General features: G+C 44.1%; 1 pseudogene; it reads right to left on the bottom strand.

Annotated features, from left to right (window-relative positions):
• Positions 1-2,550: 2,550 nt before the first annotated feature.
• On the bottom strand, positions 2,551-9,265 carry LOC108397248 (transmembrane protein 132B-like; annotated as a pseudogene).
• Positions 9,266-25,756: the final 16,491 nt, after the last annotated feature.

Genomic DNA, 25,756 nt, shown 5'->3' with positions numbered 1-25,756 from the left:
CTCTGTGGCATCTGAGTCTAGGATCCACCAGCCAGCTCAATGCCCGCCTCACTCTCCCACACCCCTGCTTCTGCCCACACCCATCTCTGTGAGGAAGGCGTTGCTTCTGCTGCTGGGCTGACTGTCTCCACTGCTTTCCTGTGGCCACTGCCTATCCATCCTGCATGTTGGCCTCTGAAACAGCACACGTAGGCCATGGGACCCGATGTCTCGAATCTGTGTGTCTTAGGTGGTGCTGCGCTATGGAAGTGCCTGTACTGCCCCACCTTAGAGAATCCACCGAACCAGGGGCCTCTCAAAAGGAGTTCTAGTGCCAGCTCCAGATTCCTCTAAGCCATCCTGTCCTGGAGTGAAGAGATGGACCTCACCTATACATTTGGGATGGAATTGTTTTTTCAGACCAACAGTTTGGGTATCTCATCCACTAAAATCCTTCCCAATTTAGGCAAATGTCAGGTGACTCCCCCAGGCAGCTGCACTTCAGAACTAATAATTTGTGTCTATTTTTCCCCATTGCTTGATGATTTCAGGATGCTACGTCAGTTTTATAGATGCAGAAGAAGGGTGGATATAACCCATGGTTTCTAGTTAGCAGGAAACTTTTAGAGCAGATGTAATGCTAATGACGTTCCAGTAAGTTAATGGGATCCATGCCAAAGCTCAGAAAATCTTTACAGAGTCACTGTTGTTTCACACTTGAGTGTTTATTATTTTTCTTCTTGATAACTATCACACACACGCACGCACACACGCACACATGCACGCACGCACGCACCAGAGGGGAGATGGTTTGGAAAGGCATCCCAGCTCCCTGCCCAGCTTTTCACTGTGAGTTGACTGAGCTTTAACACAAGGAACAAATGTGACTGCACAGGTGACCCCATCATCCGTCTTCAGAGAAGGGGTGCACATTCCAGTTCTGACAGGAACCTCAGCCGTGATTTCATCCTCTAAGTTTGCTTCTTGCTCCAAGTGAAGCATCTTGGCCACAAGACCTGCGAGGCTTGCAGGCTGCTTTCAACAGTCTCCCTGTCACTGAGGTGTTATCCGTTGCCTCCCTGCCCACAACACAAGCCCCCCAAACCCCAAGTCCTACAAAGTCTCACTTTCCAGGGGGAGATGCTGCCCGCCTGTGCATGACTCATCCTGTAATTGAGTGTAGATGCTTCTGTTTCAGAAACGAATTCCTGTTATGCCTACACCAAATGTCAAGTATCCACATGGAGAGAGCATTGAAAGCTACTCAGAGAAGGAGCAAGCTTTATTTGAAAAATTATTTTCGAATTAGCATGTACTTCTTTCTACAATGTAGGGCCCCCTCTCCGCTGAACACTGGAAAACTGTGGACTTACCTCCCAGCTAACAAAAGAGCTCTTTTTACAAGGGGTAGCCATCTTTTTAAATCATCTTTTTGTTGTTAGTGTTAGTGGTTATTTCTGGTCATTTCCATTTTTTCTTTATATAGGCATACTGTTTCTAGATGTTTTACAATAACCCCCCATTTCTTTATCATTTCCTTTTAATTGTGAAAACAGCGATTAAGATGGACAGTGCAAGGCAGAATGGGCCACCCCAAAGTGTATCTCTTTGGCATGTGGATTATTTTAGGCTGATTATTTTTAAGAAACATAAGATTCAAGATGTTTTTCTTTTTGGCCTCCCTGCTAACTGCCTAAAAGGATTTAGAAAGAGAACCTACTCAAGGGAGACAGACTTCATATGCTAAAGTCTCCATGGATGACTGTAATATATAATGACCTCGGGGAGACAGACAGGGAGGACCCAGAAAAGGCCTGTTTGATCAAAGTGCTTTCCATGCCCCAGTTTCTAGATGGTCCAGCCCACACTTGCTTGCCAGACATTTACTCTTTCTGTTCTTCCTGTGATTTGCCTTCCTTTGATGCCCCAGATCCCGACCTGTCCCCTCCTAGTCCAGAGGACTTATAAACCTTATTTTGCCTGAATGTTTTAGAATCTCTCATATTTACCTGGTTAACCTATAGGTATATGATTAAATGTGATTTTCTCCTATGATTCTGTCTCCTGTCAATTTAATTCTTAGACCAGCCAGAAAAACCTTGAAGGGTAGAAGAAAAGTTTTCCTCCCCAACAATGGATACTGCAAAGGATGTAGGACTTCAGGATGCACAGGGTCTGGATGGTTGAAGCATCTGTGAGATGCCTGCCTTTGGACTTCTCACGCTATTACAGAAGTCACTCCCAGGGTGCTCTGCACGATCGCTGGTGAGATTGCTCTGGGACGGCCCCTTCCTCCCTCACGGGGAAGCAGACAGGGAGTGGATTCAGAAAGATATCACAAATCCCTTCTCTTTCCTAACAGAAAAATTCAGGGCCAAAGGAGTCTTGTTTTCTAAGTCACCTGCTCATACATTCAGGGTAACACTTTACAGGCTCTTAAAGAACTTGATTCCATGTCCCCACTGCAGTGTCTTTAATTTTTGTATCAAATGACTTGGGTCTCCTGGTTCATTCTCCAATTAAATTGAAAAAATAAAATCAAGCTTTACCAGCCTCACTTCTCTGTCTCAATTATAACACCCACAGGACTGAGAACACCAGCTCCTGGCACAAGCCCATATCAGTGGTGATTTGCACCCTGTCCACAGACACACTGTCATCCTATGGACAAGAGACGCAGGAGGAGGGGGGCAAGAGATGGCGTGGATGACCCCACCCATGGCGTGGGGACAATAACATAGGCGGATGGTTCTATTGTGAATCTGGGTCATCAGCCACTTGGAGTCATGGAGCCGCCTCACAGGACTGCAGGGCTTTCCCATTCCTGCTCCTTAAGGTGATACCATGTAGATTTGGTCGTCAGATATGAAGTGCTACCCTCGATGTCTGGGAGCTAGCTGTGGGCACAGCCAGGATGGAAGATTCTATAAACCAATTCAAATAGAGTAAGACATCCCTCTCGATAAAGGAGCGAAGGCAGGAGGGAGAATTGTTGGTAAGCCGAGAGGACTGCATCAGAGGACAGGGTCAATGCAATAGCAGTTGACACTTGGAGTAGTCCTTGACTGCTAGCTGCTGTCTTAAGTTCCATCTTTCATATCAAAATTTGTATTAAATAATTTAAAATTATAGGACAATAATAAGATGCCAATAGACAGACCTCAAAAATGTAAGATGTTAGCTTGGCCATTTTTGCTCAAGATCTGTCTCCTTTAAAGAGAGAGAACAGTACAGATTTAGCTTAAAAATTGTTAAAAACCAAAAAATCCTTATTCCTCTCTCCTGTCCCTGGTACCATGGCTGCCATTCATTTCACTTATATGTAAATAGACATGATCGAATGTATTATTGTTACTGCTATTTTGAACAAACTGTTACATTAGATCAATTAAGAATAAGAAAAATAAAAATTTTTATTATACCTTCGTAGAGACAAAATGGCCCAACAGAGACTCTGATGGGCCATTCTAGCCCAGTATCTATCTCAACAACTGTTCTGTCTTAATAAATAAAATTTCACTATATCTTCCTGCCCTCGAATTTATGCTTTGCTTCAGACCATTCCTGTGGCTCATCCAATAGTATTTTATAATTTATGCAAGAATCGTACAATCTGCCATTTCTTTCTTCTTCACCGCTGATTTACAGTCCCTGTGTTTTTCCTAACAATGGTGGCTTAATCTTGGAATAGCCATTCCCCTTTGTGATCAGTGTGTGTGTGACTACCCGTTGTTTTCCTCCCTCAGTGCACACATCATGAATGTTTTGTCTCTGCCAGAAAAACAACTGTGAGTATTTTACTGGCTACCAAGTATAGATGGACGTCTGCATACTATTAGATTGAAATATCATTCTGTTTATTTCTTTTGCTTTTATTCAGGCAAAAGTGGCAAGCCTCATCTGCAGCTGTTTTGTAGGCAATTTCCTTTCCGTGCATATCAGTACTATTTTCAGATTTCAGATTGGATGTGGAAAACAATGATGCTCACACAATGTTTATATAAATATAGCTAAAAGCAGCTTAATTGAGAGATTGTATCCCCCAGTAGTACATTCCACCAGTTTCCCCATGAAGTTATAGCTATCAGAGGAAAAAAAAAAAGATATGTTTATAGTTTTCAACATTTCCCCCAAATTTGTGTTCAAAACAGCTTCATGTAAAAATTATTTGTAGAATATTCTTTTATTCACACTCATATTAAATAAGACTTATTGTCTAATTAAGATATAAGATATTTCAATACAGGAGACTAAGAAAAATGAAGTAGGGAGAAGAATTTAGGCATTGTCCCCAAACACTTAAGTGAGGACAAATACAAAAAAAAATCACTCAGCCTGGATACCCAGTAAACGATATGACATGATGAACCCCAGGAATAAAACAGACACCAGCCAAACCAGTCTTGAAGAAAAGATTTTGTTTTCCCATTTGCGTGTCCGAAAGAATTCCAGAGGTCACGTGGATTATCGGGTTCTGGTATCTTCCCCGGAGCTGGGAGACTGGTGAAGGCGTCTGGACCACGACTCGACTCTTGAGGAACTTCGTGTCCTCTCCTTCCGCATGAGAGTGGGGGGTTGTGCTTTTGTTGGAATTTTCCTCTTGGCCAACAGAGGCGCCACGTTGGAGCCATTCCTGAATGGCTCTCTCCTGGTTTCCTTCCCGCCCTATGGAATTACTGAGGCTGTCTTCATGTTCCCGATGTGCGCCCTCAATGTCATTGGCGCCTCCTTGGTGCTCATCCGTGATTGGTTCGAATTTGACCTTGACATTTCCTTTTCCCACGGCAAGAATGCTCTTCCTTTCGGTCTTCTGACGAGGTTCACTAATCATCATTTCTAATTTAACCAAGGGCCCTTGCCCTTCCCCCTCTGCAACCACAACCGGCCATCTGGACTGAAGGTCTTTCTGAACAGACACCACCATTTCATCCAATGATGAGACAGTAACTGAAAAATCCTTGGGATCATAGATGTCTAATGGTGTCACCGAACCATCACTACACAAAATGCAAGGATTAAAAAAAAAAATGAAACTAAAGCATATGTGTTCGTTCATTTCCTTTAGATTTGTAAACATGACCCATGTATATGGCTTCCTATAAAATATGTTTTCAATACACATGTTGAGAAAAATAAACTCCTATGTCTTAAAATCTGGATCAGTTGCTGTTACATGTTAAATGAACATAAAGAATGTGCCGGAACCCCACTGGCATAAGGAGCAAATGTGTGTGCCATGATGGATGCAGCCCTGTGTATGTGAGCTTACTGAATGTCATGTAACAGAATTTACTTTGAATTTTCCAAAAAGAGTTTGAAAGATCACATGATGCCTCTGAATCAATGTCAGGTGCAGCTAATGAGGCTACTGCTCAAGATAATATCATGCCAAGCATTCTTTATTAGGAAGCCATGCTCATGTGAGGTATCTGATAAAAGTTGAATTATAGGAAATGACAGCCTTGAAAGACACAGTGACCTGAGTATACCTTAGATGGACTTGCTACAGGTTCAAAGATGGAGCAGAGGTTTAAAGTTGCCCATAATTAATATAAACCAATGGATAGCTGGTGCATATTAGCCACACTTGTTCAAATAGTAGAAACAGAATTTCCTAGTATCAATTATTGCTTTTTTTAGAAAAGTGAAAATGTATGACCCTTTCTTTGGTGGTGATCTAGCAATGCTGTCGGTCCTGAAGATAATCTGATGCAATGTGGTGTTGGACACATGGTCAGTGTGTAAAAGCACATACAAGGAAAATGTACCTAAGTCACTGAGCACTCTTCTCAGAGCAGGCCAGAGTGGGGAAGAGGCAGCGGGAAGCTTCAGGAGTCACCAGTCCCAGCCATGAGTGGTCTGCTGATCTCCTTGGCTAGATGTGAGAGAAGGGGTCCCAGTTGACGAGGACCAAAGGATGCTGGAATGTCACCTGCTTTGGAGCTTGGAGAACACCCTGGGCAGCCACTGCAGACCCAATGGCCCTTTTGTCTGCTCTCTGTGGCTGTAGGGCAAGGCACAAGCCAGTCACCAGCTGCACGCCCAGGCCCGCAATGGTGACATGGTCGTCCAGGACGATCACTGTCTTCTTAGCCAGGATGGAGTCGGAGAGAGGTGAGAGGACCTTCAGAGTAAGCGAGAGAGCCTGAGTCTCTGGACCACACACCACTACTGGGAGAAAGAAAGGTAAAGGTAAATCCTACAACAAAAATGGAGCTTCTTGCCCAGACAGATGTTTTCTCTTCAGTCTTGACTTGCCACATCCCTTCTAAACCCTAAAGCATGCTCTCAGTTTACCCTAAAAGAATCTCTCCAGAAAGCAGGAACTAGCTCAGGCCAACAAAGCAGAAACCCCCCCTTCCCTTCACCGGAGCCAACCAAAGTCACCTGCCAACATGCAGGAAGTGCCTCCCCCCAAGGACAAGGCAACTGCTCTATTTGGGTGACTAGAGCTTTTTAACTCACTGAGAAACATCATCCTTAATGTCAAAGATGATCAAAAATCTTGCTTTTTAAAGCCGTGTCAGGAAGAATGAACCTCCTGCTCTAGCTTTGAGGTTCTTAGTCACTTTGACAAAGAAGCAAGCCTGGTTTCCAGCTCCAGGGCAGAATTTCAGAGAAGGCGCTTCTGGACACAGCAGTCCCCATCCATGCGGATTTTGGGTTTCCCAAGCAAGCAGGACCCTGGGTCCACACCACAGCCGAGATAGAGGCTCGCAGGCTGCGTTGTCCTGAGCTATACACACTCTGCTTTATTAAAATCTTACCTATGCCTAACCTTCACAACATCCCATAATCTCTTTTCTTCAGCTTGATACAATGTCCCACAGTTCCTCTGGGTGTGGTCTCCCTAACACAGTAGGTCACTAACCCTGACTTTGTCAGACAATAAATTTGTACTCATGGTCTTAGTGGTGGTCTTAGTCTTGGACAGCTTGATAAAATGCAGGTGGTTTAGAAAAGCATTTTTTAAAATGTTGGCTTATACTCACCAATTAAAAAAACAAGAAATTATAAATATATCAGCATAATATATTTTACATCCTTTGATTTATACAACATTAATCATTTGTTTTCTTTAAGGAGCTTGATTTGAGGGGCAATTCCTAAAAATTAAAGAACTTCCTGCTTGCCTTGACCCATTAAAGTGCATGAAACATAATTTTCCTCAAAACTAAAAGTTATGTTTTGACCAGAGCAGAATTTCACTAAAAATATTCAGAGAAATGGTGTGTAGCCAGCCTTCTTCCTCTGTCAAATTCCTTCTTTTTGAGTCGTTAGATGTTTAGGACACAATGATGGTCAATCAGGAGGCATCGCTGAGCTTGCCCAGAAAACAGAGCTGGAAAACGGAATCTTAATGGTCTTAAAAAGTCATCTCATCTCATAAGACATCAATCTGCAACCAGAGGGCATTTAGACCCCACACTGGCATAGTATCAGTAAACCAGCTTTTGCAAAAATTAGGCCTGGGCAAAACCTACATTGTGGCATGACAAGAAATATTTAGACATTTCATGAAGGTAATGGCCTGCTGTGTAATCTCTTTACAGCCATACTATTTACATTAGCTGTGAAGTTTTTCAATACTAGTATAAGTAAAGAGAGAGCATGAAATTATGGAACACTGTGTGTGTGTAAAAATAAATGTGACAACCAAAATGTGCCCAGACCTGACCAAGTGTCCTTTAGTTGAGAACTACTGGGATCAGGGAGGGCGTATTATCATCCACTGGTAAAAAGGGGAAGAGATTTGATCGTAAGAATGTCTCTAATTTGCAAAAGCTTTTCTGTGCTTAATGAAAAATTAATTTCTGAATATGAGGTATGACAATTGGTGAAACCTGTCTATTGTTTTTCCTTCTCTGTCACACACAAACACACACATGCATAGAACTTGCTCACACTAACTCTTACCTTGGCACACACAGATCATGGGCTGGGTGTTTGGGGAAAGTGTCACGGGGTGAATTAAAGCTGCTCAGTGGCGATTCTTGGCTCCGGGCCCACCCGGGTCCTGACAGTCTGAAACTGAGCGAATTGCAGCTCTTGTACGTCATGAACTTCATCACCAGGTCAGTGACGTTGAACAACCAGTTGGGGCCCAGCATGTAGCTCAGGTGACCTAAGTCGGGCAAATAGACCACAAGCAGGTGAAAAAGCCCATGGTGGTGCTGGCTCTGCAGAGAGGACCCTCATGTCATCACTCTCTTGGGTGGGCCCGGGACACAAACAACCTAGAATGAGCAAAGTCATCGTCGGACGTTTTCAACATCCTCAGTTTTCCAGGGACTGTGAGACTGTACAGAGTGAAATGGCAGCTCCTGGCTCCTCTTGCAGGTAGACATGCCCCTCCACTGACTCAGTTACCTGCCAGTCTGACCATCAGGCCCAGGCTGGTGCTCATTGTGTGCTGACTGCCACCTCATGCCCAGAACCCAGATGACAAAGCCACCACGTCCAGCCTTCAGTCTTGTCTTTGTTCCAGTGGAAGATACACCTTGGATGGGCAGTTTCAGGACAAAGAGGCTGAGTCAGTGGTTCCCAGGCTTTGCAGCACTTTAGAATCTCCTGGGGGCATCTTAAGCATCCCACAGCCCCTTCTCAGCCCATAGCAATTACAACCGAATGTCCTGGGTTTGGAGCTAGGAATCTGCGTGTTTTACAGAGCCCCTGCTGGTTCCAATGGTCAGCCAGGTGTGGAGGCACTGGAGTGAATTCCAGAATGAAATGAAGCAGCTTCCTGCTCCTCCCTTACTCAGACAAGGGATTTGAGCCCTCGCATCTCCATCTTCCTTGCCTGTGAAATTGGGTGGCACCCACCTCTCACCTGGTTGCTGTAGAGCCTCGAGGGACATAATAACACTTGTGATGTGCTTGGCTGGTGCCCAGCACCCAGTAGAGTTTAAGAGTGGTTGTTACAGAGCCTGTAGGAGAGATCTGAGAGCTCAGCATGGACCCTGAGGGGACAAAGCATGACTCCTGAGTCTCATGAAACCAGCCCTGGTGGAACGGGGCATGTTCTGAATGACAAAACACCCTTGTCACCTTTACAAATGACCTGAGGACAAAAGACACATATTACAAAAGATGCTCAATTACCACCTAGACTATGTCAAAGGGTTTGGGAGCTGTGAGCAAAACAACAGGGATGAAGACCAAATATATATTTACTGTAAGTCATGTCACAAGCAGTCTCTAGCTTGTCATCAGCTCAGGGAGAACATGAGCTGCTGTCCTTTGTCATCATTTTACCTGACTTCTGGGGCTGCTGGCAGTTGCCCATTATCTCGAGGGCATCGGGACCTGCCGAGCACTCACAGCCCTGAAATCGCCTGTCACTAAGCAGCCCCCTGCTGTCCTCTATTTTTTCACATCTGCAGAACTGTCTTCCCCAGTAATAGCATCCACTTAAGGGGCTGTTAGATTTCCCAGAACCTCAACACTTTCTCCTCTCATCCCCTTTCTGTTTATATGCGGGATGAGCACTTTATCCCCTCATTTCTGCCTTGGAAATCAGATAGGCAGCCCCAAGCTCTCATCATGACCACCTACTGGGAACTCATTGCCTCAGAAACACTCGATTCCTCAAGCTAGTAACTATTTCTAAAGTCAAAGCAAAGAAACACCACAAAAATCCCTTATTGATGATGATGTTGGGGGAAGTTTTCTTCTTTTCTCCCCCAGGACATTTGTACCATGTGTCCCTTTATAGGCTTTGCAACACCTGTTATGGGAGAGCTATTAAAAAAGTAAATGTATGTTACTGGTTTTTATTTTGTGGCAATGTTAGCATCCAAGAAGCCACCAGCCCACTGGCTGATCTGGGCCCCTTGTTCTTGATTAGGCACTTAGATAAAATGAACACAAGAAAATAGTTTCTAAAAGAAGCAGCCTGGGTGACAAGATGTAAATCCTGTCTATTCCAATTCTCTATCATCCAGCTTGCCAGCCCCAGCTTGGGCCCAGCCTCCCAATTTGTCCACAGAAGCCAGAAATCTGACTGTTAAAAAGAAATTTTTTTTGAATTTTTATGCTAAAGACATTTAACATGGCATCTACCCTCTCAGCAAATTTTCTGGTGCACAATACACTAATATTGACTATAAGTACAATGTAGGACTCATTCATTTGCTTAACTGAAACTGTGCCTGTTCATTAGTAACTCCCCACTTCCCCTCCCCCTGGACCTGGGCAACCATGCTTCTACTCTAGGATTGTCTGATTTGACTCTTCTAGATTCCTCATAGACACAGAATTATGCAGCATTTGGCCTTTGCTGACTGGCTTACTTCCCTGAGCATAACGTCCTCAAGGTTCACCCATAGTGCAGAATGTCCTTTTCTAAGACTGAATAATATTCCATTGCATGTTTATACCATATTTCTTTATCAGTTCATCTGCTGGGTGTCTGTCCGGAAGACGTAAGATCAGGAGCTCAAAGAGAAAGAAGTACTCTGGCTCCCAAGCGCATGCCCCCCACCCCCTCCACACTCAGGCCTCCCCCGCAAATGGGTGGCAGAGGAAGAGCCATCTGAACCCCCAGCCCAGACCACTGTTACCCACTGGGTGCTGCTTCCATGGGACCCAGGGCCTTGAGGGCCAGTTTTATTATCTTTACTAAAAATTCTGGGCCCATAGAGGATGGACTCCACGAGCCTGTCTGGTTCCTCCCTTCTGTGGGAGGCCCCGCCCTCCTCCATCTGCTGATAGGGCTCCCTTCCCATCTGAGATCTCTGTCTGCAGGGGTAGGCTATACGGTGACCTCCAGCTGGGAGGCGTGTTGGTGGGTGAAGCTGGTTGCCCTCCATTTCCTTCCTGTTCCCAAACACACAGAATCCCAGTTGTTGGAGACCTTTGGGGATCTTGAGATGGGTTAGCAGGAAAAAATGCCACGGCAGTCACAGCTCATGAGCCTGCAACAGCTCTGACTTACTGGACATCAGGACAACCAGAAGAGGACTGTACCCAACATGATCTTCATGCACTAGTTAGTGACCAATGAACGATGATAAATAAATTCCGGAACAAGCATGTTGTCCGAGTCAAGCCTATCAAAACTGTAAACCTAACTTAATGGAATTACATAATGTTGTGCATGTGTGTGTATGTGTATACATGCATGTGTGTTTCTTACCGGATGTACTCAATCCTTCATAAATCACATCTCAGGTGCATCAAATTCTGCACTTGGTCTACTCTTGACAATACGTAAGTGTTGGCCATATGGTATTAAATGGTTTTATGCCAACTATAAACAGGATACTTCAAAACATTTAATAACAGAGTTTTATGACAGACTAAAATTCTGTCGGAAAAGTGCTCAACAAGGGCTTTGGAAACAAGAGTGTACCTATTGTTCACTCCTTTAAGCTGTGGTCCTGAAGAATGAACAACAGGGAGCGTGTTCACCAGGGTCTTCTTCAGCCTTCCAAGGAAGCTAATGACCAGGTTAAGAATGAGGTAAGCCACGCCCCATTTATTCCCATCTTCCAAATATGTTCCCTTCTCGGCCTTCAGAAAATATAATGTGTGAACTAGATGGTAGGAGAAGCTTGGGCATTAATGTCACATGAAGAAGATGTCACGTCCAAAAGGCATTCTCCCCAGCATCATGGGCCCAGCAATCTCCTCTTTCAGATGCAGAAACCGAGGCCCAGGGAACTGACAGGGCGAGCTCAAGATTACCCGACCACTTGCAGAGACAATGTCAGGGTTGGGCTGCTCATGGGGCAGCCCGTTGCTGCCAGCCTACAGTTATTCCCAGTCTCTCTCTAAAGGCTCCAGAACCTTTAACAGGTAAGTGAGGCCTGGTGTATTCACTAGAACACAGATTGTGTCTGCTTTGGTCACGGGTGTCCCAGGGACAGAAACAACCTCGCACAGAGAGAAAACATATCAAATACTTACTGAATGACACCTTCCAGGAAAGATACAGAAGAAATGATCGCTAGGGGCTGGAATGGGGCAGGCACAGTGACAGCAGTGAGAGAACAGGCCTGTTCAGATCAAACGCTCCCTTGGTGGTCCACAGGCACACTGCAGAGCGGTCCCAGGGATTTTAGTGTTGCTCCCTAACAAAGACAAACTCACTGCCTGGGGCAGAGGTCACGGGGGGGAGCATGAAAGTATCTCATCCCACATTTCCCACCAGGAGCTGGAAAAACCCCACTCCTTACATTCTACTTATTGACTCCTATATCTCCTTGGAGACTCAGATCTACTGAATAATATGAAGATTCTAGCAGTGTTTTTTTTTTTTTTGTTTGTTTGTTTTTTTTTTTGAGAGGGCATCTCTCATATTTATTGATCAAATGGTTGTTAACAACAATAAAATTCAGTATAGGGGGGTCAACGCTCAATGTACAATCATTAATCCATCTCAAGCCTAATTCTCGTCAGTCTCCAATCTTCTGAAGCATAACAAACAAGTTCTTACATGGTGAACGAATTCTTACATAGTGAATAAATTCTTACATGGTGAACAGTACAAGGGCATTCATCACAGAAACTTTCGGTTTTGATCATGCATTATGACCTATAAACAATCAGGTCAAATATGAATATTCGTTTGATTTTTGTACTTGATTTATATGTTGATCCCACATTTCTCCTATGATTATTATTATTATTTTTATTTTTAATAAAATGCTGAAGTGGTAGGTAGATGCAAGATAAAGGTAGAAAACATAGTTTAGTGCTGTAACAGGGCAAATGTAGATGATCAGATGATCAGGTGTGTGCCTATGGACTAAGTATTAATCCAGGCTAGACAAGGGCAGCAAGACATCCACGGATGCAGATGATTTCTCTCAAAGCAGGGGGGTGAGGTTCTGAGCCTCACCTCTGTTGATCCCCAAATTCTCACCTGATGGCCCCCCTGCGACTGTGCCTGTCTTAGGTTGTTCCTCCCTTGAGGAATCTTACCCGTCTCTGGCTAACCAGTCATCTTCCGGGGCCATACAGGGAAATGAGTGAGAGAGAAGCCATATTGTTTGCAAAGGTTAGCTTTTTACTTCTTTGCAGATTTATGCCCTGTGGCTTCTATGCCCAGCACTTGTCTCGAGGTATCTTTACCACCTGGAGGAATTATGATACTCGGTAAATTCGATATGAGGCACGAATTCTATTTAAGGGTTGTAATTAGGAAGGAAGAAGAAAAGCTATAGATGTAGCATATGAAGGAAACATGGGAGGATTGATTATTTCTTTGACATATCTTCTTGTATAGTACCTTAAGTATGTATAGGTTTTAAACTATGAACTAATTTGCACACACATATTAACATAATAGGAATACGGTGACATAAACAAAGCTAATCTATAATTACCATCCATCTCCAGTGAAGCCAAGAAAACCATTTAGGCACCCTAGGCATTTGTGAAAATTTATCTATGATATGATGGATATTGTCCAACTGTACTTGAACCATCAGACAAATTAAAGCAGCCCATTTCTGGGGTCTGTTCACATCCCATATGTTCTTTTAACCATAGATAGTCTATAGTCATGAGATTTTGGAGTGCTACAACTTGCACCCCTCCCAACTCCTGGTTGAGTTCCAACAGTACAGATCCGGTCAAATTCGTTGTCTCACTGTATGCACATGCCAGCCTAGACATCTCCCTCCTCATTCCTATGGCAAGTCCAGGAGACGGTGGGCTGGATGCAGCCACAACCGCAGCATCGTCCGGATCCCTGTGGAGGCTTTTTGATGATCATCCCCCTGCACAAGTCCCCCAGAGAGTGCTGATGCCGGAAGCTCCTCCTCATATCATATCTTAGTTCATTTTCTGGGTATCCAAGCTAGGCCTTGATCTTCTGCATAGAAACAAACAGACCCTTTGCCCACACTTTGACATGCCCTCTATACCACTGTGCAGAACTCATTGGAGGTCAGCACACAGTAACTGCTTTTTTTTTTTTTTAAATTAAGAGAAAGGAATATTATCAGAAAAGAGTACCTCCATAGCTGATCATCTGACACCCTTTAAGTGATCAACATTAAGGATATTTAAAGCATGAGTTGATCTTTGATTTACCAATAGTTTTATCCTGTTAAGGAGTAATCCCCCTTTTCTTTCTTTCTTTCTTTCTTTTTTTTTTTTTTTTAATTTTTAATCTACACTTACATGAAGAATACTATGTTTACCATGCTCTCCCCTATATCAGGTCCCCCCTAACAACCACATTACGGTTACTGTCCATCAGCTTAGCAAAATGTTGTAGAGTCACTACTTGTCCTCTCTGTGTTGTGCAGCCCACCCTCCCCTTTCTCCCTCCCCCCCATGCATGCTAATCTTAATACCCCCCTTCTTCTTCCCCCCCCTTATCCCTCCCTGCCCACCCATCCTCCCCAGTTCCTTTCCCTTTGGTACCTGTTAGTCCATTTTTGGGTTCTGTAATTCCACTACTGTTTTGTTCCTTTAGTTTTTCCTTTGTTCCTATACTCCTCAGATGAGTGAAATCATTTGGTATTTCTCTTTCTCCACTTGGCTTATTTCACTGAGCATAATACTCTCCAGCTCCATCCATGTTGCTGCAAATGATTGGATTTTTCCACTTCTTATGGCTGAGTAGTAGTCCATTGTGTATATGTACCACATCTTCTTTATCCATTCATCTACCAATGGACATTTAGGTTGCTTCCAATTCTTGGCTATTGTAAATAGTGCTGCGATAAACATAGGGGTGCATCTGTCTTTCTCAAACTTGATTGCTGCATTCTTAGGGTAAATTCCTAGGAGTGGAATTCCTGGGTCAAATGGTAGGTCTGTTTTGAGCATTTTGATGCACCTCCATACTTCTAGCAGTGTTTTTTTAAAGGCAAAAACAGTAAAGAAACATTTAATAAAGAAATGCAAAGCATTTACAATCAGACTGAAAGATAATCTCATTTCTGTTCAAAAACGTAAATCAAACATGATTGAGATACCATTTCTCAAATTTATAAAAAAATATATACACGTGAATAATCTAGGTTGGTGTAAGTAATGGCGTGCTAAAGCTCGTTTGCAGCCCTTACGGGGCGATAGTTAAATTTTCAGAAATAAATAATAAATAATATAATTACAGGATTCTCCTAAAGCCAAATACTTCATGTCAGTCTCTGAAGTGTTTATTTTCCAAGTGAATATTCCATAAGCCATAATTAAATCCTTTAAAGTGTTTGGTGTTTGAATAGCAACCTCCAGACATTTAAAATAAACAGACAAATACATGTGTTATTATATTATATATTACATATAATTGTAGACTCTCAAGAACACTAACAGAGGCCACTAAAGAGAAAATGTGGTCTCCCTCTTAGTAAAAATGCATCAATTAGGGCAAAATGTTTGGTAAGCAACGCTGAGCGCATTGTCTACCTGTGGTTCTCACTGACCTGGGGCCTCCACAGTCGGTGCTTCCTGGTTGAGTCATTTAACAGCGCAAGACGGCTAAGGAGCTGAGAGAGCTGTCTTCTTAACTTTCCTTCTCTCCAGTGAGAAAGCCCACCTCATCTGTTCACATTGCTATTTTCAAAATAACCAGCCATGTAAATTACACCACACTGAAAAGGTCCCAGTCTGAGGGGTGTTAACAATTTTTTTAGAGCATGTTTGAGGGATTTAAAATCTCATGATAATGTCAGGTTTGTACAAAGAACCATTGGAGCAGGACTTTCCATCAGAGCTGGAAATGCAATAAATGACCATCTTTTGTTATCTTACAAACCTGCAGTGCCGACAGTGCCGAGCCCAACAGCTGTATCTCCGAGCTCTGTAGGGAGACCAAGTAAAGAAGCCCATGCAGAACACTTCTCTCCAGAACGCAGGCTGGGAGAAAAGGAAGGTAAGTGCCTCCTACACCTCCGGGGCCCTAGGGATTGCTGTAGCCTGTAGCATGGAAGCTCGCCTATGGGAAACTGAAGTTCTGATGCAATGAGCCATTCTACAATAGATGCATAACAGCTGGGCTGCCTCACACCTTCTCCTGTGCCAAGGTATTTATGCGTCATGCGTTTCTAGAACTCCCCACCTCTTACAACCCACGGTTATATACTCAATTTTACTTCATTTGTAGGAAATTCTTGTCATTGTTCAACTTTGTGTATTCTTTATCTGTTCCTTTTCTTCCCACTAAGTTCTGTTTCAAAATTTTATGAATAGAGTCCTACTATCAGAGTAAAATCAGCTTTGGAAACCGTAAGCAACTCTATTCAAAATAAACGAAATGCTGAAATGATACCTACAGCCTTTAGAACCACCGTCCATCTTCTGGGACTGGCTGCTAGAGGATCCTATGGCAGGTGGGAATGGCTGGACTTGCACCACTGGAAAGTTTTATCTAACCATGCCCCTTGAAAATATGTAGCGAGTCCTCTCTTGAAGGAAAGTCAGAGTGACACAACTCTGTGTTGGACCCCGTCCACCCGGCAGGCCACAAAGACCCAGTTCTCCACCTAACTGGGAGTTTATGGGGGAGACGCCTTTCCAGACTCCCTGATGTACTTCCATTCCTGACAACAAACTTCAGAGAGAGAGGTTTGTGGATCAACAGCTCTAGTCTTCCCCATCCCTTCCAAATTTCCATCCCTGTCACTCACTTCCTGCTCAGTCAGAATGATACTCCCAAAGTCATGGACCAACATGATATTCTGGGCTGTGCCCAGATGGCCCAAATCTCTTCTAAAGATATTCTGGAAAAAGAAAATTAAACGGAGCCCTGGGTGAAAACTGTGAATGTATATTGTTATCTGTTCCATATGAATACAAAATGTCTCTCTGAACCTCTTTCCTGATTGGAACAGAAACAATGCACTAAACACATTAATTCACCATATGATGGCCAAAATACCAAGGCCACGTCCACAGCAAGTATACCTTAACCAGCACGTGGCTGTACTTGGGCTACTGCTGGTTGAGCTTGCAACCGTGCTCAGGTGAGCATGGGTCACATCCAAGGTCTATCTGGTTTCTTCTGGAGCCATACTGGTGGATGAGATGCAGACATGAAACACCTTTGCAACTGCCTCTCTTCCTCCTTGAAGTATTCTTTCCCTTCCCCTGACTGGGATCTTCTTATTCATATCAGCAGCAGATATTATTGGCAGCCTATTATATGACTGTTCTAATATGCTCCAACACATACAGCCACTTCATTATTTCCCAGAAGAATTAATATTTTATTCAGATCATCTATTCACCCCCCCCATTGGCCATATGCTTGAAGTCATTTTAATCCCATCCTTCTTACCAACAATGGATTTAGGAGTGGGACAGGATATGATTCAGTCCAATGAGAGTTGGTACTTCTGGAAAAGGTTTACTGGCTTTGAAAAGAGACACAGTACAAGGTGTCCCCCTTCTCCTGTTGGATGTATTTGTCATGTGATTCCCGGAATTGCTGCAGCCCGAGGACCCAGTTGACATGAGGAAGGTAGAGGGAAGAAGGAAGGAAAGAATCTGGCTCTTTGAGGACCTCTTATAACTGCAGAATTAACCAAGCAAATCATTGTGATACTGGTGTCTATGTGACACTTCCCCTTAGAGAATGCACTAAAATCTGTCTATTCTGTTAAGGCCATTTGGAGCCAGGTCTTTATGTGTCTTGTAGCCCAAAGCATCATCAATGGTACAAGATCCTGTTCAAAGGCCAGTCCTTAGGTGGCATTCCTTAAGAATTTCCAAAGCCAGGCCTTCCCCCTTACCCCACCTGGTCACTATCTACCGTATTACGGCTCTGAAACATTTTCACAGCAGTTATCACCATCTGAAACACCTGTGTGTATTTATTGGGCATTTTTCATGGGTATTCTCCTGGAAGGTGCTTGCCATGAGATGAGGAATATTCCCTGTCCTGTTTGATGTTGCAGACGCAGCAAGCAGCTCGGGCCCTGGCTAACAGAAGGTGCTCAGTAAGCTCACACATGACACCTCATTGCTATGTCCTCTGGTACCATTCCACATGGCACCACTACTGAGGACAGGAAAGGAAGTTACCTCTCTGCATCCTGAAATGGGCAAGGAGAGCAGATGCTAGGCGTTTCAATGTTGGAAGAAAAGAACTGAAGGTAATGGGAGCTTGGGAAAAGAAGGTGGATGATGTTTGCATTTGACTTGATGAAGACATGCGAGGTGGTTTGCAAATATTATCTAGGAAATGTAGTCTCTGGGGATTAATCATTTTCTGGCTAAATCTTGCCCCTCCATGACCCTGGAGTTAATGGTGGAACAAGGGACCCTGGAGGAAAGTAGTTGCATCTGTGGCTCCCAGAAGGAACAGCCATTGCTTTTGTTTTCTATTCGCAAGAGAAACAAGAATTTAATCTGTGTTCCCCCTGCCGGCGGAGTTTGCCACAGCCTTGATCCATCTGTCTCCACTGAAGGAAGCCTGGCCACGCGTCTCAGTCTTCCCTTGACCAGCCCGACCTGACAGAAGTGAAGCTCCACCTAAGGGGAGGAAAGCTACAGAATAGGATGACCTTGTCACACACATACACAAAAAACATACAAATCTGTATGAAGATATGCAAGCTGCATAACAAACCTTTAATGATCACTCTTCATCAGAATCAAGAGTATTTAGTATGCTTTATAGTTTTGCAAAGTGATGGCTTAGCTTTTGACGCAAGGAGCACTACAAAAAATTTTTGTTCTGCCTTTTATTCAAGGAATCCCTGAGATTAGGAGCTAGGGTCAATAATTGCTACCTGCATGGATGCCTTCTATGTACTGGGCACTGTTCTTAGAACTGAGTATGTGCCATATCCACTTAATCTTCCAGTATTTTTGTAATATAAGTAAAATGTTCTTACATTGTAATTTAACAAATGAGGCTCAGAGATGCCAGCTGGTGAAGGGTATGGAGCTAACGAGACAGAGTGCAGATTTGAACCCATGCTGTCTGCATGCAAAACCAGTGCTTGAAACCACTTTGGGTTAATACTCAGCACAAATACACAGGGACAGAAGACATGACCCTCTTCTCTCAAACAGTATGGTCCAACACAGAGAGAGAAACACAGCGAGCATTTGATGACTAATCTTCATGTAAACTCCAGGGAGAACAGCCAGGATTATAAACTCAGCACAGTGACAAGAACTGGGAATTTGAGCCCACCTGGCTGTGTCCTCAGGCCTGCCACTCACTCTCTAAAGAGGACACATACAAAATACAGAGTAATTAGTACTGACCTGGGTTCTGTATGGGCACATAACATTTAGAAATAGGAAAAATTAATTTTAATTCTTCCTTTTACAAAAAGGGAAAGAGAATCCCCCTTTTCTCAGGGAATTTACTAGAAAACTTGTAATTGTAAACTTTTCCTCTGCCCCTTTGAAATGTATGTGAATCTTTCCAAAAGCTTAAGAAGTCTTTTGCTGGCTTTTCAAGTCAGGAATGTCTTTCTCAAGGCCCTAGAAGCCCTGTTTTGCAATTCCAACATTGGGAAGATAACAACTCTATCTCCCAGTTTGGGGAGGAAGGTAGGAGCCCTGCTTCAGCTGAGATGTGGCTCCAAGTTGCAAACCCACCCACTTCCTATCACAAAAATATGAGCAATTTTATTTTTCTTTAGGTAAAGACATTTAGCATATAGAGGTGACTATCCTAATTAACAGGTGACTTTAGGATGAACTCCCCCTGACAAATGGTGCTGTTGAGCCCTTTTATTCAAGGATTAGATATTGTGTATCTTGAAAACGTGTGAAATGGGTCACACCTGCTTGGCTGTATAATACGGTGAGATTTCCTTCTGTCTGTGTGATCCCTTAGCAAGTTATTTGTGATGCACATCCTATTCTGGTTTGATAGTTATTCAATAACAAAACTGTTTTCTTTCTCTTCTGCTTTTTTTGGAGAGGTTCTGAGTTGGCAGAGGAGATAAATTTTTATTATATTTTCCCCAAGCTTCCATGGGTTCCTGGGAGATGTACATTTTCACTGGCTGTTCCATCTCAGAACCACAAGAAGGGTCTGCAGCTCACAGTAATTTGGAATGCACAGCTTCACAACAGGACTTCCTGTCACCTCTGTCATCCAACTTCCAGGAGACAGCAGACTATTTCTGGATACAGTTTGATGGGCCATCTCTATGGAAAACCAAGACATGGTAGTCTTTTTCTTCTAGGGAAGAAGCTCTGCCCAAAACACTTTGAGTAAAGTTTTACTCTTTCTAGACAGATAGCTGTAGAAAATTATTCCTTATCTAAATTTCAGATCATGCTGGGCCTAAGACTATGACTCAGTGCAAAGGTTAGCATATGCTTATCTATTGGATGTTTTCCTTCAAGCATTTCATCCCTTGATTTGGGAGACTTTAAAAACACCACCCACTTGTTAGCTCAGGAAAAGATCCAAGCATTTCACATTCCTCAAACGGTGCCCCAGTGGGGATTAAGACACGTTTATTCAGTGAGGGCCTTACATATGGTACTGCCCAGCCCTCCCCACCCACTCTGACTGTGGACACAGAATTTGCTGCAGGGTAGTCCTGTTAATTAGGTTCCATCAGCATGGGTGCTGGAGCCAAAGCATAGGTGTCCAAGGGTTTACACATAAATTAGTCACATAAAAAAAAAGGTATTTTGGCAAGATAGACAGATTTTCAAGGGGGAAAGTAAGAGAAAGTTCTTCAGAATTTTTCCATCTTCTGTCAAAGCTACTTAGAAAAATTTCTAATAAGGAAAAAAACACTTGGAAAGACAAGAGAATCATGTGCTGTGATGTGCGTTTACAATGCATGAGCTTTGACAGATGTTGTGTTCTTTCCACTATGAGTGGAAGTAAACGGAACCTCTGGTCATAAGAGACTCTTTCTGAGCTGCCTGAGAAGTTCTACCTATAGGCCCTGAACTGCCCAGGAGCAGTAACTCTGAATGAGGTCCTGTGGCAAGCCTGCAGCCCCTGCCCCCACCCCCTCCCTCCATGGCGAGACCACACCAAATTTCTCACTCTATGCAAAACCTAGCTTTACACTAGTTAAACAAAACAAACATATCATCATCTTGTCTGGTTTATCCACAATATAATTCAGTTACAAAAAGATGATTGCCCATTGGCTTGCCTGAGGGAGACTGCCCCTGGGCAAGTTCATTCTGGATTCAGTGAGCCTGAATAACAACAATGGATCATTGTGGGTAAGAGGGTTTATACCAAGCTTTATTGTCAGGTGGCAGGTCGAATGCTGGAATCACGTCTGCCTCAGGCAAGTTCACAATACATCTCTGCCTCTGGGCAGAACACTGGGCGGAGCTCTTTATATAGTAACACCAACAATAATGGCTCATTGCCAATGGGTGTGTAAGCACTAGCCTAGCAGTAGACCAGTTACATCATCAAGTAGTTTAGGGTCAGGGGAGGATCCTGGCCACAGGACCTTCCGTTTTCCCTACACCCATAAATTCCTCCACAGGAATGACATGTTGTGAAATACTGTTCCCACTAGGTAAGTAGGGACAAAGCAACAAAAACAAACCAAAGAGCCCTGCATGGCCCAGAGAAGCAAGACAGCACTGGGTCTGGTGCAAAATGGTCAGGGAATATAGAGACAAGGCAAACAGTCAGTTTCTGTTGATCAATTTGGACATTATCTCTTTTCAAATACTCACATATCAAGTAAGAAAGCTCTTTTTCATGAACCAGCTGGAGGAGGCCTTCAATAAATGTTGCAGTGAACATATGAGTGGATATATGCATGACTGGATAATGACTGATTAAATGAAGAATGGGTGGATGAATGAACAGGCTCAGGGATATTTCCTCAACAGCCTGTAGGTAGCAGCTGCTGGGCTAGATGTGGATACAGAAGTGACCAACACTTCTGTATCCACATCTAGAACACGCATATGAGAACATGCAGAGCCACATTCCATGTGGGAGGTGGAGAGAACCAGCAAGTAAACAAACTGAGGGAAAATCTCCATGCATGATAAATGCTCAGAAGGAAAACGAAGGAGGTAATGGGGTGGAGAGAAGCTGGGAGGGGTGGTCAGAAAGGACAGCGGGATCTGGATCTCACAGGGCCTTGTGGCACGGTCAGGGACGGAGAAGAGGATATCATGGCTCTTTCCATCCTGAGTCCTTAACTTTTCAACAAAATTGTCATGCATGCTTCTCCCTGGTCTCCTCTTAAGCACCCCAGTGGATTGTTTGGATCTTTGGAAAAGAACTTTAGAAATATGCTTTCCTCCTGCCTCCTACACTCTTGCCTGAATTTCATTATTTTCTGTGCAAATTTCCAAGTACTTCTCACCCAACAACCACTGTCCAGTGACTCCCTTCTGGCCATAGAGTAAACTCCAATATCAGCAACCAACACTTCCTCTGCAATCTGTCCTTCACAGAAATTGGTGTCCCCACCCTATTTCCCCAAGCACATCAGGCATTAAAAAAACAATCACCAAGGCTTTGTCAAGTATGAGAATGCCTTATTTCTCATTGTCTTCCTCATTAAATCCCCACTGCTTCCTCCTCTTAAATCTACTTCCAGGCCCTTTTTAATCTTTCCCTGATTCGCTGAAATGGAGTCTATCATGGCCATCGGCTGAGAGGATGCATCACTTGGTGCCAGGTTTTGCTGCGTAGCTCTTATGCCACCCTGAGAACTTCAGAGGCGGGACACAAGTGAGCTGCTCATCCTTGTGTCCTCAGCATGCAGGACAGTGAAAGGCACAGAGCTTATGATTGATGATCAACAGTTGGTTATTGGTGCATGGATGAATGAATGAGGGAGAAGAGCCCCTCCCTTTCTCCTTGGCAGGAAACGCCTGCCCAGTGGGAGACCATGTGAGCCAACAGAGGCTGCAGCTCACCCAGCACAGCGGCTCCGAAAGTGACTTGCAGGGAGGTTTGCTCCCCAGGCTGGCCCAGAGCCCTGCTCAGGAGATTTTTGATTGACATTGTCTGGAAAAGGTTCTTTTCCTTCCTTATTGCTGCACTTATAGGAGCTTCAAGCTACTGTGGCCATGGGCCCAGATTGTGGAGAAGCTTGTCTGGAGAGGGGAAATGGATGCATAGAAACAGTAAACAAAGTGTCCAGTTACCAACTCACCTCTGCTCCCTGTCATCCCTGAGCCCCTGCCTTCTAAATATTAGCTAAATAAGTATAGTACAAGTGTATGCAGTCCAAGATAGTCCCCTCCAACCCACCTTTTTTTCTGGAAATAGAGTGCAGTTCTATTTTCTTCTTACTGAGGGACAATTTTACTTCTAGGATAAAAGACTCCAGGGATGCTTAGCAAGTTCTGCAGGCATTTGGGGTTGTCATAGTCAGGCCAGGGCCTGCCACTGGCATCCCGTGGGTAGAGGCAAGGTGCTGGTGAACAACCCAGGACAGGCGCCCCACAAAGGATTGTCAGACTTCAAATGCCAGGGTGGAGCACCCATGAGTTAGTTCAAAGATATCATTTATGACAGGATCCTAAGAGGTGCACTTATTTATTGTCTGGGATGTGGGAAGGTGGTGCCCTGAGGCTGTGTGCCACACTTTAGGCTGTGAGGGAAGCCTAGTGGGTTTCATGCAGGTTCCATCCGCAAAACACTCATCCTACAGAGGAGAAGTTTCCATGCTAAAATAATTGATTTTCATTTGCACATTGTCTCCCTAGAACCTATATGAAAAACACTTTCCTTCCTTTCTTGATTTTGCTCCCTTTTGATCCATGTTTAGGAGCAAACTTTGAAGTTAGATAAGGTAACAACAAAGCTCATTAGCCCTGGGTTCTTGAAACAGCACTATCAGAGGTGGGCCTACTGATATGACTGGAAAGAGCTCTGTCTTCCTGGAGAGTAGATATCTCAGTTTCGGCCATTTGTGGCCTCTGGACTGACTGACAGGCTTTGGTCCCCAGTGTTTCATTGATTGGGGCAGCCACTGATTTTTTAAGGCACCAGTGTGTAATGCAAAATATGATTGGCCTTGTATTGATTCAGCCTCAAGGGATGCCTCCTTCCCAAAGGCCCCTCTAAATATTCCCATTTGGTTTAGGTTTGGGTTTGTTTCATTTTGCTGTTCACCTTATCTCAGCACACAGTAAAATGAGCCCTTGTCCTGTGCGAATGACATCAATCTGGTTCCACGCAGAAGAGTTTGCTTTCCAAACGCTTCTGTGGATAAAATGAAGATTTCTGTGCCAGGATTATCACCTGGCCCTGGTTGGCTAGCTCACTACACATGTGTGGGCAATACGTGGGTATTGACTCTATATAAAGAGCTCTGCCCAGTGCTCTGGGCGACACAGTGGCATGGCTGCAGGGCTGCAGGGCTGCAGGAGAGCAGAGCAGAGGCTGGAGTGGTGGCAGTGCCAAGGACAGAGAATGAGACGGCTCAGGGATAGAGAGGCCCAGAGGCAGAGACTGGCTTGCTGCATGCAGATTTGCTCTGAATAGACGGGATTCTAGTGATTGATCTGCCACCATGGAAATAAAGTTGGGTGTAACCCTTTCACCCCGGGAACATTTTACTGTCATTTCTTTGGTCACACTGAATCCACAGTGAACTTGCCAGGGGCTGAAACCCATTGGCAAGACACTTCTGATGATTTTAGTTTGCTCACTTTCATCCTGCAGAATTCACTCTGAAACTGGTGTATAGTCATGACCCGTAGGGCCCTCCACAAAGACACTGACCAACTTGAGATGCGAAAAGTGTTTCTTTAACTTACATCATGTTGGGTGGCAGCTCACGCTGGCAAAACACGGACTGTGGAGTAGGGTGAATCAGAACTCAAAACCTCATTCTACTTGCTTAATACCTACTGATCTATCACTGATGTCCTCAAGGGCTTCTGCACCCATCCTTTTAAATAACCAGTAGGAAGGACTCTAGGCGAGGGCCTGGCACCTGAGAGTCATTCAGATAATTAACTTCTCCATTCTTTACCTTCCTGGTTGCTATAAAGAAAGGACAGTCTGAAGGAACTTGGGAAAATTGGAAAATCTCATTTTGGTCCTAGAATGAACCAGGAGGCCTGTCAATTGAATAGAAAGCCTATTTTGAAAAGATTAAGAAACCAAGGCTTGGACAGATTAAACAATTTGGTCAAGTGTAGTAGAACCAGGATTTGAATCCATGCCTGTGGCCCCGGTCTCTGCACTTCACCTTGCAGGATATCTACCCACATACAACCACTGTTCTAAAGACTGAAATGCGTCACTGGCAATGTGAAGTAGAAAAGGACCACGTATTTTTTTCAGTGGTAAGAGACCAGGAAGAATGGTAGCAGATAGACAATGGATGACAGGGGGTGGACTCTGAATGTCTACACAATCTGATAAGAGTCTAAAGGAAGGTCCAAGGGCAGCAGGAAGTAAATATCGAAGTCTCTTGGACCCCAGGTGAACAAGCACAGTGAAGGAGCGATCAGGGCCCTCCTGGAACTTGAAAAGAGTGCAGATGTGCTCCATGGCTCTTGGGCCACCTGCCAGGGAGCTGCCCACCCCTCTTGGGAGTCTGTGCATCCCTCAACCACACTAAGTAAAGGGCTGGGCCACTGCTTTGGGCACTGTCCATCAGAGGGGAGAACTTCAGCTCCCAGTACGTGTCTTTCCGTGCACCTTGCTTCCCTTTGTAAGGACAAACACTCCACCGTAAAGTCTCTTATGGAAAGATGAGCTTTCTGAGATGGAGCCAAATGGGGGAAACCAAGTGCCACAGAGCAGGTGCCCCCGTGGGTTAACCAGCCTACCTGCCACAGCTGAGGTGAGGCCAAGGGGCCTTAACCAGGGGGCTGCAGGACAGTCTTGCACAGAACTTCTAAGTGTCAGTTTGTACACAGGCAGTGGTCACAAAGG

The sequence above is a fragment of the Manis javanica genome, chromosome 15, assembly GCF_040802235.1.
Source record: "Manis javanica isolate MJ-LG chromosome 15, MJ_LKY, whole genome shotgun sequence".
In the NCBI taxonomy this organism is placed as follows: domain Eukaryota; kingdom Metazoa; phylum Chordata; class Mammalia; order Pholidota; family Manidae; genus Manis; species Manis javanica.
The sequence above is the reverse complement of the archived record's forward strand: the minus strand, read 5'-3'. Positions and strand labels throughout refer to the sequence as shown.